Source organism: Puma concolor, chromosome A3 (genome assembly GCF_028749965.1).
Source record: "Puma concolor isolate L17-30 chromosome A3, mPumCon1.1.hap2, whole genome shotgun sequence".
NCBI lineage: Eukaryota > Metazoa > Chordata > Mammalia > Carnivora > Felidae > Puma > Puma concolor.
In genome coordinates, this window is record NC_141669.1 from 104,033,832 (window position 1) to 104,047,916 (window position 14,085).

The 14,085-nt window shown below is 35.6% G+C and overlaps 1 pseudogene; it reads left to right on the forward strand.

The window, feature by feature from the left end:
• Positions 1-11,837: 11,837 nt before the first annotated feature.
• On the forward strand, positions 11,838-11,995 carry LOC112869767 (U2 spliceosomal RNA; annotated as a pseudogene).
• Positions 11,996-14,085: the final 2,090 nt, after the last annotated feature.

A 14,085-nucleotide genomic window follows, 5' to 3' on the forward strand; every position in this document is an offset into this window, starting at 1 on the left:
TCCCAAAAGAGCAGTTTTTTAATCCCTGAGAATTCAAGATGTTTTATTCCATTTCTCCCTGTACTATGGACTGTTTTAACCTAATGAGTCCCTCAACTAATTTTTCTTTTGAAAAATGAATCAACTACTATATTGAAAGAATAAAGAGATGCAAATAGGTATCCATAGAGCTAAGATTAATGAGCAGGTTGCCACTGGTATTTTCCCTGAATGAAGAAGGTTCCCAGAATTTCCCAGAATTTGAAGGTTAAGAGAGTCTTGTGAAAATTGCCCCAATAATTGCTGTACAATAGTTATTAGTTTGGTAACATAATAAAATGGGTATTTCCTGTAGACAATATTCTTTTATTTCATATAAATTAGTTATTTTACAAAGATGAGGAAAATATCTATGGCCACGGGGGCAGTTCAACTGTATTGGGTAGGAAATGTCCAAGGAATTTCTTTCTCCTGAAAACTTGAACCTAGAAAACTGGGGCCTCAAGTTCCTTATGGGTCTGCCTTATTATTAATATTCACAAAAAATAAAAGAATATAAGCATACCACTAAAGAGAGCCATCAAACCATATAGGAAGAGAGCAAGAGAAGAAAGGAATGAAGAGGAACTACAAAAACAGCTAGAAAATAACTAAAAAAAATGGCAGTAAACACATACCTATCAGTAATTGAGTGTAAATGTACTAAATACTCCAATCAAAAGACGTAGCTGGAGTGGCTGAATGAATAAAAAACCAAGACCTATCTGTATGCTGCATACCAGAGATTCATTTGTATGTGAGGACACACACAAGAGTAAAAGCAAACGTATTACATGCAAATGGAAACCAAAAAAAGCTGAGGTAGCTGTATTTATATCAGACAAAATCGACTTTAAAACCAGACGATGAAGAGTGTTATGTAATGATAAAGGGGTCCATCTGGCAAGAGGATATAACATTTGTGAATATTGGGACACCTGACATTGGAGCACCTAAATAAATAAAGCAAATATTAACAAACCTAAAGGGAGAAGTAGACAGCAATAGAATAAAAGCTGGAGTGTTTAATACCCCCACATTAATATAGATCATCCTGACAGAAAAGCAATAAGGAAGCATCGGCCTTAAACAACATGTTAGACTAGTTGGACTTAATAGATATTTACAGAATATTCCAACCAAAAGCAACAGAATAAATATTCTTCTCCAGTGCACATGGAACATTTTCTGAGATCATATGTTAGGCAACAAAACTAGTCTTAATAAATTTAAGAGGATTGACAGGAAGCATGTTTTATGACCAAAATGGTATGAGACTAGAAATTATTTAAAGAAAATTAGAAAATCACAGACATGTGGAGATGAACAACATGCTACTAAATAACCAATTGGTGAAAGAAGAAATCGAAAGAGAATTCAAAAGATACCTTGATACAAATGGAAATGGAACATATCAAAATTCATGGCTTGTAGCAAAAGCAGTTCTAGGAGTAATAGTGATTAAATGCCTACCTCAAGAAACAAGAATATTGTCAAATAAACAGCCTAAATTTACACCTCATGGAATAGGAAAAAAGAACACACAAAGCCCAAAGATAGGAGGAAGGAAATAACAAAGACCAGAGTAGAAATAAATGAAACAGAAACTAAAAAGACAACAGGAAAGGTTAATGAAACAAAGAGGTGATTCCTTGAGAAGGTAAACAAAATTAACAAACCTTTAACTGGTCTCACCAAGAAAAAGAGAGGACTCAAAAAAAACCAGAAAAGAAAAAGGAGATGATATAGTTGGTAACCGAAATACAAAGGATCATATGAGACTACTCTGAACAATTATACATCAACAAGTTGGACAACATAGAAGTGGTTTAATTCCTAGAAACATATGACCTATCAAGACTAAACAGACTGATTACTAGCAAGGAGACTGAATCAATAATCAAAAACTTCCCACCAAACAAAGGTCCAGGACCAAACAGCTTCAATGGTGAATTCTATGAAACATTCAAAGAAGAATACTAATCTTTCTCAAATTCTTCCAAAAAATAGAAGAAGGGAGAATTTTTCCCAACATTTTATGAGGCCAGCCTTACCCTGATACCAAGAGCAGATAAAGATGCCACAAGAATAGTACAGGTTAATATCTCTGATGAACGTAGATGTAAAAATCATCAACAAAATCTTAGCAAATTACATTCAACATTAAGTTAAAAGGATGATACACAAAAGTGGAATTTATACCAGCAATGCAAGAATGGTTTAACATCCTCAAATTGGGCGGTGTTACACATCACATTAACAAATTGAGGATAAAAATACAGTCAGCTCAATAGATGCAGAAATAGCATTTGACAAAATTTAATACCCTTTTTGATAAAAACTCTTAGCAAAGAGCATACCTCAACATAATAAAGGCCATGTGTGATGAGCCCACAGTTCACATCATACTTAGCAGTGAAAAGTTGAAAGCTTTTTGTCTAAGATCAGGAACAAGACAAGGATGTCTGCTCTTGCCACTCTTATCCAACATAGTTTTTCAGGGTCTAACCAGCGTAATTAGTCAAAAAGGGAGGGAGGGAAAGGAATAGAAAGGAAAGAAAAGAGAAAGAAAGAAAGAAAGAAAAAAGTTATCTAAATTGCAAAGAAGTAAAACTATTTTCAGGTGGCATGATATTACATATAAAAAGCCTTGAAGACCTCCCCCAAAACTGGTAGAATAAATGAATTTAGTAAAACTTGCAGGATAAAAAATCAATACACAAAAATCTGTTGTGTTTATTAACACTAATAATAGATAATTGGAAAGAGAAATTGAGAAAAATACTATTTACAATTGCATCAAAAAGAATAAAATACCTAGGAATAAATTCACCCGAGGAAGTAAAGACCTGTATATTGAAAACTACAATATATCAATGAGAGAAACTGAAGATAACAAATAGAAATATATTTCATACTTATGGGTTTAGAAGAATCAATATTGTTAAAGCATCCATACTACCCAGAACAATATATGGTGCAATCCCCATCAAAGTTCCAGTGGTATCTGTCACAGAAATAGAACAAATAATTCTAACATTTGTATGGAACCATGAAAGATCTCAAATAGACAAAGCAATCTTGAGAAAGAATAAAGCTAGAGTTATAATGCTTTCTGATTTCAAAGTATACTACAAAGCTATAGTAATCAAAACAGCATAGTATTGACCAAAAACCAGACACATAGATCAATGCAATAGAAGCCCAAGAAATAAATACACATACATATGTGTATTTATACACATACAAATCACATACAATTAATTTATAACAGAGGAGCCAAGAAAATACAATGGGAAAAGGATAGTCTCTTCAATAAATGTTATGAAAACTGGACTATCTTACACCATACAGAAAAATTAACTGAAAATGGAATAAGGACTTTAAGACTGGAAACCATAAAACTACTAGAAGAAAGCATAGGTGATAAGGTCCCTGATATAAGTCTTGGATATGATTTTTCGAATCTGAATCCAAAAACAAAAGCAACAAAAGCAAAAAAAGTGGAACTGAATCAAACTGAAAAGTTTTGGCACACCAAAGGAAGCCATCAACAAAATGAAAAGGCAATCTACTGAATAGAAGAAACTAATTGTAAATCATATATCTAAGAAGGAACTATAATATATAAAGAATTCATACAATTCAATAGGAAAAAAATCCAAACTATCCAATAAAAAATGGACAGAAGATCTAAAAAGACTTTTTTTTTTTTTAAGAAGACATACAGATGGCCCACAGGTACATCATTAATTATCAGGGAGTGCAAAAGTAAAACCACACTAAGAAATCACTTGACATCTGTTAAAATGGCTTTTATAAAATGTGGAGTGTTAGTGAAGATGTAGAGAAAAGGGAAATTTTCTGCATTGTTGGTGGGAATGTAAATTGGTGAAAGCACTATGGAAGCCAGTATGGAGGTTCCTCAAAAAATTAAAAATAGAATTACCATAGCAATTCCACTTCTGAGTATTTATCTGAAGAAAATGAAGACATTAATTCAAAAACATATATGCACCCCTGTGTTCATTGCGGAATTATTTATAGTAGCAAGAATATGGAAGCAACCTAAGTGCCCTTTGGTGTTAAGAATGGATAAAAAAAAATTATGGTGTACATAAATACAATGGAATATTATTCAGCCATTAAAATAATGAAATCTTGTTATTTGCAGCAACATAGATGTGGACCTCAATGGCGTTATGCTAGGTGAAATAAGTCAGAGAAAGACAAATACTATTAGATCACTCTTAAATGTGGAATCTAAAAAATGAACAAAAAAAACCCAAGTTAATGGATACAGAACACAGATTAGTAATTGACAGAGTTGGAGTGGGGGTGGGAGAAGTAGATGATTTTTTAAAATTTTAAATAAGTTGAATAAAATATTCAAATGAATACACATTGTTTGATTTTCTATTAGGGGCTCGGCTATTGTAGATTTATGAATATTTTAAGCTGCATAAACAGAAAGAAGAGTTGTTAAATAAGAGAAATCTCAAGAAAAGCCCAAATATGCAACAATTTCTTTTTCACTAACAGACTTTAGTCTGCAATAAAAATAAAGCACTTATATGCATGAACATAATCTAAATTCTCTATCATTATAAATTACTTCCTGTGTTCTCAGACCTAAAAATTATTTAAGATCCTGATAAAAAAATTAAAGCCATGTGATATTCTGAAATAAAAGTGTGCAAATATTTGGGGTATGTTTGCCAAAGCATAAACAAATATTACTGAAGTGTACTAATTTTTATTTAAACCGTCTCACTACGTATATCTGAGATATCCCCTCTATCAATTTTTGCCTTGATCGGAGAGAAAAGTCACCTTTCATGTGTTGTACTGGTCCGACTTTTTAATGCTCCCAGGCATAACCTAACTCGTTTAACAAATCCTGGAGAAGTTCTTTTGCTTTGTTTTGTGGAACTGTTTGGTGGTTATCACATCAAAACTCCAGAGGCAGAAACATTGGATCCTACTGACATTTTTTCTTGTCAGTCCATTCCCTCCAGGGCATGGCTCTCCAGAGATGTCCCTGCCAGGCTACACTGCCAGGTTTGTTCTGTGGTCTAACAGCTTGAGCTTTTATAAAACTTCTGCCCTGAGATTGGAATATTTTTCCCTTTTCAGTGTCCACTTTGCATAGTCTCTGTGGCATCACCGATCTAGTGTGGCAACATGAAATTCCAGAAAAGTGTTTCTTGGTTTTTGTTGTAGCCCTTCTGTGAATGTGCAAGCCTGGCTTCTTTACAGCACTCCTCTTGGAGTCCAATGTCTGCTGAACTCTCAAATCTTCTAGTGTTTTTTACAAAGTCCGAGAAGACTATTGCTGTATCTCCTTGCTGGGATTCAACGAAGCCTTTTGGTATAATATGACAAGACACAACATGACATGTGACAGTTGATTACCTGAAATAATAAATCCACTCTAAGTAGTTTGTTTCATGACACATGACAGTTGGTTACCTGAAAATAATGGATCCACTCTAAGTAGTTTGTTTCAATAAAATGGACAGAAAATATTATACTCAAAATTACAAATAATTTATATGGATACAGGAAATTATAAACAGGTGGTAAGAATATTTTAAGGCTAATGAAGTACTCAAGATGAAGTAATAGGTCTGGGTCTTTTTGGCTTTTAAGAGTGTATCTATCCTAGAGGAAATCATAGGGGTAAGCTCCTTAACATTGGTCTTGGCAGTGATGTTTTGGATTTGAAACCAAAAGCAAAAGCAACAAAAGCAAAGATTAACAATTAGGGCTATATCAAACTAGGAAGTTTCTGATGAGGAAAAGAAACCATTAACAAAATGAAAATGCAGGCTATAGAATTGGAGAAATATTTGCAAACCACATGTCTGATAAGGGGTCAATCTGATAAAATATACAAGGAACTCATAAGATTCAATAGTGAAACAACAAATAACCCAATTTAAAAATGGGGCAGAGGAACTAAATAGACATTTCCCCAAAGAGATTTACACAAGTGGCCAATATGAAAAGGTGCTAAGCATTAGTAATCCGGAAAGTACAAATCAAAACCAGGATGAGATTTCACCTCACACCTCTTACCATGACTGTTGTCAGCACACACACACACACACCACCCACACCTGTTGTCGAAGAAGTGGAGAAAAGGGAACACTTGTGCATTGTTGGTGGAAATGTAAATCGGTGCAACTACTGTTGAAAATAGTATGGAGGTTCCTCAAAAAAAAAAAAAAAAAGAAAAAAGCATGACCATATGATCCAGCAATTCTACCTCTGGTATTTATTATTTATTTTGCTTATAACTTTATAACCTGGAGGGCATGAAAAGAGGGTAATAGGTAAAGTATGCATTCTATTATGAGTTATGGCAGAAGAGGAAGCATGTTCTTCTTTCTGTTTCTTTGAACAATGTCCATGAACAGATCAAGGGGGCTACTTTGTGATCATTTGGGACCAAAGAAACTCGGTGTTCCATGATACCCATTTACACTTCTTTCCTCAGCGATTCAGTCAACTCCTCATCTCTTGGTGTCATCTACTGTTCTACTGACATAGCACCACAGCTTGCGGTTCCCAACTACTTTGCGGCAATTTAATGGGGTAATTTTCATTTCATCTCAGGAAGATAGGTTATTTTTAGATGGACCATTTACAAAAGGAAAAAGAGAAGTAACAAAGATTATAGGAGCTTTTGAATCATAGTGTAAGTCTGAAATTAAAATGGAGAATTCCCCTCCCTGGAGATTGTAGTGAAGATTAGTATGAAAATTTAATTTCAAATCTTATAGTATGGCAATATTCAGAAACTAAAAGTTAATAATCATAGTCATTATGCATCACTCTTTGCCATTAATCTTTTGCTTCTTTCCATATTCCCTGAGGAGGTTTCAGACATTAAGCTCCATTTAACATAGAGATTTACTACCTTTGTTGTGTGTGACTGAGTCACTAAAAAATAATGTGGGATAAAGACTTCATTTCTTTTGTTACCTGACAAAATGAGATAATTATCCTGAGATAATTAAATCTCAGCATTTTAAATACTAATACCGGGCCCTAATTGACAACAGTGGAGTCCATTGTGATTCCAAACTGGAAAGGTTTTTAGAGCTCATCCAGCCTACTTCCTTAATTTCAAAAAGAATCAAGTCCAAACAGTTTGAAGGTAGTGCAAAGCCATTCATTGGAGAATGAATTGTACTAAGTTAAATGACTTATACTAAGTTAAACATTGATTTGACTTTGGTTTATTCCTAAAGCATGAATAAGTAAAGGATGTGTGAGGCAAGGATGAAGGAAGGTGGGCATGGTGCCCTGTGCTTCTCTTGTAGCTTCTCTTCTCCTGTGCTTGTAGTTCATAGAACACTCCCCAGATTTGGCTATCTTGGCAGTATTTGCAGAGTGAGATGTCAGCTAGGTCTGAAAGATCTAGAAATACAGACTTGCTGTCACTTCAATACTACAATAAACATGGTGCTTTGCTTTGAAAAAGATCTGAAGTTTGTGGATAGGATGTTGGAAGGGTTGCAGCTTGTCAGCTCTTGTTGAGGGTGGAAGAAAAGTTCTTTGGAATCAGAAAATTCCAACAGTGTGAGTGGGTGTGGCTCATGTGTTGAACTGAGGTAGTCAGTAGATATTTGATGTGTGTGTTTGTGCGCATTTTGTATATTCCTACAGTTTGGTTCAGTTGGGTGCAATTTGCTGTGTTCATGAAGTGTTTCCCAAGGATGAAATCCTATGTTTGCAAACACAAAATTGATATTATGCTTCAGTTCTTCCATAAAATATCAATGGCATTGAGACAAACTCATGTTTTCAAAACAAGCCTTAGAGCAAAATTTAATGTATATCTATGAGTTCACAGACAGGTCAAGGCATGAACCAATATACTTATTCCAAATCACTCAGCTGATTATTGGCAAAGCCAGAGCTGTAACCTATAGTCCCAGCAGTTGGGCTGTCTTACCAGGTCACCATGATAGCATGTCTTTTTTTGAATTCAAAGAATAAAGTGCAGAAGGTGACCATGCTTTGAAAGACATAAAGTGTTCAGTGTAGTATGTAACTAGAAAGGCCATGAGTCCTTCATTCTGTTCTCAGTGACAAGAGACCAACATTTCTGATCCATTAGCTTTGAAAACAACTTTGCTTAATCTTCTAAGAATCAAGTGGACAGAGACAAATTAACTAAACTTTGGCCAAGAAGGAAATGGGTGGAACTAGCAATGGGAAATCATTCCTAGGATTAGAAGCACCTAGCCAAATGAAAGGGTATGATAAAGAGAAAATGGAAAATGTGAAAGGCTAATAAAATGTGATCTCATGCAGATGAACTTGTGTCTTTGTGAAGAAAGTGTGTCTGACTTGAGAGTTCTTGTTTTTTGGAGTACAAAATCCCTAGGAAGTTTTGTGAAAACACAGATATCTGGGGTCTACCCTAGTTCTCTTGATCTAGAATTTCCAGTAGTGGGGCCCAAGTATGTATATTTTTTGTGGTCAAGCAATTTTGATGGGCCTTTTGGATAAGAACTATGAGAAGTAGAAATTGTGCCACCAGATGCATCACTTTGTCTCTCAGAATCTTGGTTTTTGGGTCCAGAACCTATCTTGCTAAACATATAGCCTGTTTGGTTAGCAAGGATTAGGTGAATCAAGAAATATGAAAATAATTTGCAATCTGTGAAATACTATACAATGTAAAGTTAAAAAAATAGAAAAAAAATCCTAACCTAATTTATATTTTATTGGCAACATGGCTTTATAGTTTAAAACTATATTTATTATTGTAAACTAATTTGTTCCTGATTTCCATTAGTAAAATGCAAAGTGAACCAAAAATACAGTATCCTTTGAATAAGGGCAATATCTTTAATTGGCCTAAAATCAGAATTGAGAATGACTCATGAATCACGATTACAGTTATGTCTCTAGTGGTCAGAATATAGGTACCAATGTTTTTTTAAATGGTTTTTTATATCCTTGCTCTAACACCCATCATTAATTTACCTTTATCCAAAAACAATTCTTTTAGTATGCTTAGTGAGTTTACTTTTATTTGAATATGTTATGTTTGAATGCATGCATCTTTAATTTTTATAAATGGGATATTTTCTGTTTTCCTTCCAATGTTTTTTTTTCTTTAATTTCAAGTTTTGATTTAAATTCTAGTTAGTTAACATAGAGTATAATATTGGTTTCAGGAGTAGAATTTAGTGATTTATCACTTACAGATAACACCCAATGCTCATCACAAGTGCCCTCCTTAATACCCAGCACCTATCTAGCCACACCCCCCCATCAACTCTCAGTTTGTTCTCTGTAGTTAAGAGTCTTTACAGTTTGCTTCATTCCCCCCACTTCCCCTATGTTCATCTATTTTAAGTTCCACATATTCATGAAATCATATGGCATTTGTGTCTCTCTGGCTGACATATTTCACTTAGCATAATACATTCTAGCTTCATTCACATCATTGCAAATGGCAAAATTTCATTCTTTTTGATTGATGAGTAATATTCCATTGTATATGTGTGTATATGTGTATGTGTGTATATCTCACATCTTACATTCATTGGTCAAAGACGCCACTAAAAAGGAAGATTGAGGACCATCCCTAATGAACATGGATGCAAAAATTCTCAACAAGATACTAGCAAATCGAATCCAACAGTACATTAAAAGAATTATTCACCATGATAAAGTGGGATTTATTCCTGGCCTGCAGGGGTGGTTCAATATTCATAAATCAATCAGTGTGATACACCACATTAATAAAAGAAAGAATAAGAACCATATGATCCTCTCAATAGATGGCGAAAAAGCATTTGACAAAATGCAAGCATCCATTCTTCTAGTGTTTTTCACTAATTACTGTTTTTAAGATCCATTTGTATTGCTTTATGTTCAATTAATCCATTGCTTCTACTAATGAATTAAATAGTACGTACATATGGTAAATCGCATTAGTTGGTCAAAATCCTTATCTCTCCTTTTATTTATGTTTCTTGCTATGCAGATTTCAGGACCCTCTCACAGGGGTAGGGTCCCATTCCTTGACAGTAGTCTCAGCCATGTGATTTGTTGTGTGGTATTTGCTGACCATATATAACCAGAGGTTTTCAAAAGCATTTGTGTATTTTCAGTTGCTTTTGTACCTCTTCCATTATAATAAAAAAACATGCTCAAGTTAACCTATTGGCCCCAGGAAGAAGAAGAGACACATAGAGAATAGCCAAACTAGAAATATGAGTAAGCCAGTTGGACTGTAGATATATGAGCAAGCCCAGCTTCTAGCAGTTGAGCCCCACAGGTACATGAGAAATAAATGTATGCTGCTGGAATTTTGCAGTTGTTGTGCAGCATGATTGTGGCACTAGCTAACTGATGTAGCGTACTGTGAGAATCTGCACTATTGCTGATTTTTTTTAGTTCAGGATTGATGATAGGAAGGCCAATCATTTGACTGAAAGATAAAACAACCAGTAATATGTTAATTTTTGAATGTAATTTAATTAGCAATAGATATACATAACCTGTCATAGTTGACAAAATGTTTCCTTTCTTTTTTTCTTTTTTTTTTACATCATTAAAAAAAAAATTCCAGTGTAGTTAACATATATTGTTATGTTAGTTTCAGGTATACAATATAGTGACTCAGGCATTCCAAGTTATTCAGTGCCCATCAAGGTAAGTGTACTCTTAACCTGCATCACCCATTCACCTAACCCCCACCACTTTGCTTCTGGTATGCATCTGTTCTTTATAGTTAGGAGTGTTCCTTGGTTTGACTTTTCTTTCCTTTTGTTCACTTATTTCTTAAATTCCACATATGAATGAAGTTATGGTATTTGTCTTTGTCTGAGTCATTTTACTTAACATTATACTGCCTGGCTCTATCCATGTTGTTTCAAATGGCAAGATTTCATTCGTTTTTATGGCTGAGTAATATTCTTCTGTGTGTGTGAGGAGCTTCTTTATTCATCTATTGATGGATACTTGGGCTGCTTCCATAATTTGGCTATTGTAATTAATATAGTAAACATAGAAGTTCATGTATCCTTTCAAATTAGTGTTTTTGTATTCTTTGGGTAAATACCTAGTAGTGCAATTACTGGATCCTAGGGTATTTCTATTTTTAACTTTTTGAGGAACCTCCATACTGTTTTCTTCAGTGGCTGTACCAATTTGTATTTCCACCAACAGTGCATGAGGGTGCCTTTTTCTCCACATGCTTGCCAACACTTGTCATTTCTTGAATTGTTGATTCTAGCCATTCTGAAAGGTGTGAAGTAGTATCTCATTGTGGTTTTTATTTGCATTTCTCTGATGAGAGTGATGTTGAGCCTCTTTCCACTTGTCTTTTGGCCATATGTATGTTGTCTTTGAATACATGTCTATTCATGTCTTTTCATTTTTAATAGGATTATTAGTGTTTTTGGTCTTGCAGAAGTTCTTTATATATTTTGGATACTAACTCTTTATTGGATATGCCCTTTTTATCTTAGTGGATCAACTCAAAGCCACAAGCAGAGTAGATTTTAAGCTCTTGCATTTCTCCCCAATAACTCATGTCTTTGGTTCTTCAATTATTTTATCCTGACTCTTCAGGATATATCAATTCCTCAGTGTTTAACTCTATCAGACTTACAAGAATGTTCTAAATAGTTTTATACCAGTGCGCTAGTACAAAAAGCAAGTATTCCCCTAACACAGAGATCTTACAAATGTGCATATTTTAGGTGGTCTGTCTTGTGGTCACACTTCTGCACCAGTCAACTCATATTCAGGATGAATACACACACATAAAGAATGCTGAAACAATCGCTTCTCGGCCTTTTGGCTAAGATCAAGTGAAGAATGCTGAAACAGATAATTCCTGTTTCCTAATAATGTATATTATTTTGGCATAGTAGGTTCACAATTCCTTGCAGTAACATAAATATGGCTCTTATGTACAAATGGATTGCCAAAAATTCTTGGTAGGGTGATGACATAAATACAGACTTGAGAAAATTACTTTGTAAATCGACAGTATAAAACTTGGCGGGGGGGGGGGGGGATATCCAGCTGGAGAAATGGAAAAAATCCCAGCTCTCTAGAACTGAATATTAGAAGGAAATTTCTATTAGATCTCTGCATGTCTCACTGAAAAGTAAGCAAGAGTGTCAACAGTCGCCCCCGTTTTTAGCTTTGGAGCCACAATAGGGACAGATATGACACCTAAAAGAATGTGCCTATTTCAGAGGTAATAGATGCAGGACCATTAGCTACTGACAGGGAGGCTGGCCTGGCAACCACTGGTCTAATTAAGAGGCTATGGTGCCCATGCAATTCATGGAGAAGATTCGATTGAAACGGCCTTTTCCAGAGAAGCCGTATGAGACAAAAGATAAGTACTAAGTGGAAGGTTAAGAGACTAGGTTTCTAGTTCTGGCTCCATCACGCATCCTGTGTGATGCTGGGCAAGTTAGTCAATTTTCCTGTGTATCTTTTGTCTTGACTTTAGTGTGAGGGCATTGACTAGAACAAGGATGATAAATGGGCTTTTCCTAGGGTGCTGACTTCTTTAGCAAAGCCAGAAAAAGTGGAGGTGTGGGTATCTTGCCTTTGCCTTGCCTACAGAGATGATTTTTGAGATATTCCTAGTTCTACGATAAGCTGTCCTCTCTGAAATGTAGTCTGTTAATTGTTTTTAATATTACAAGCACACTTTAAAGGAAAACTTTAAAGGCCAGTATTTTTCCCAACATTCCACTAACAGGATCAAAGCCAGGTGGGAATAACGCAAAGAAAGTATTTTCCTGTGCTGATTGATTGCGCAATGAAAAGAAAGTCAAAATAATCAATCTCCATCAGCTTCTCAGTCTTCCTCTGCTCTCACACCATTTGTTTAAAAGCTATGCTGACCCACCACAAGGAGTTGCTTAAGAATCAGGAACTACTGATCACCTGAGCTGTCTGGAGGAAAGGCCGGAAACCCTGATTTGCTCCTCTACATTTCCAGTTAGAGCAGATTGTGTATACTTTAAAAGTGATAGTTGTGATGGGGCTGCTGCTTTGATATGGTCCTCAGTGGCCCTTGTGACAAACAGTAGCCTTGAATACCACTCCAGGGAGGAGAAGGAGCAGGGAGGTCAAGGCATGGTAATGTCCAGGGTAATGTGTCAGCTCGTAAGTCTTCAGAGTGCCCTGCTACGAAAAACAGCTGCAGCTTGCAAATGTCTGAACGCTGAGTTTTTTGTGTCTCCTTGTTTTGTCCTTGTGTGAAAAACTGTAACTAGATCTATTCCTGCTTGGCCTCAAAGGCAACCCATTTAACAAGTAGGCCCTGGGCCTGCCAGGTATTTGAGAAGAAATGCAATGTATCAACACCCTGCAGTATTTCATCTTACAAAAGCTCAGGCTGGCCTGTTTTCAGCCTCACTTACTCTGCCTCTGGCATTGGGTGTGCTGCCCTATCCCCATTAGCGTGTCATTAGTGCCATTAATGAAAATCCGGTTTTACACACTGAAAAGTGATCTGAAGCAGTCTTGAGGAAATGCTATAAAGACTGCCCCCGCTGTTAGCAGGAGCCTTTGGCACACCTGGAGTTTTGACAGGGCTCTTAAACAGTTCTCTCCCCCTGGATGGAAGGAGGTGCAGCAGGTATAAATGGTATAATAAATAGTACCAATAGCTTCATTCTGGGGCTGTGAAATCCCTCCCCTGCATCTATATAAAGTCCATGCACTCCGTGATGAAGAAGTGAAATGTTAAGGTTTTGTAGTTTGAGGAAACTGGTCATTAACCCAAGGAACAGGAATTGAATGTCAAACCCAGCAGTCTTAAACAATCCTCTGTGGCATTTTCCTCCAGCAAAAGTAAAGTACAAGCTGTTAATTTAAAATAATCATCTGTTTAATAATAAACTCAAGTATAGACTCAAGTGTTAGGGAATCTGTTTTATACTATGCAGTATTATGGAAAGAAGGCAGAGCCAGTAATTTTAATTCAAAGACTCCATGTAGACTTGCTCAGTGAAATTAGAAAGCTGAAAGGAATAGTGACTTCATTGAAAAATACTCCTA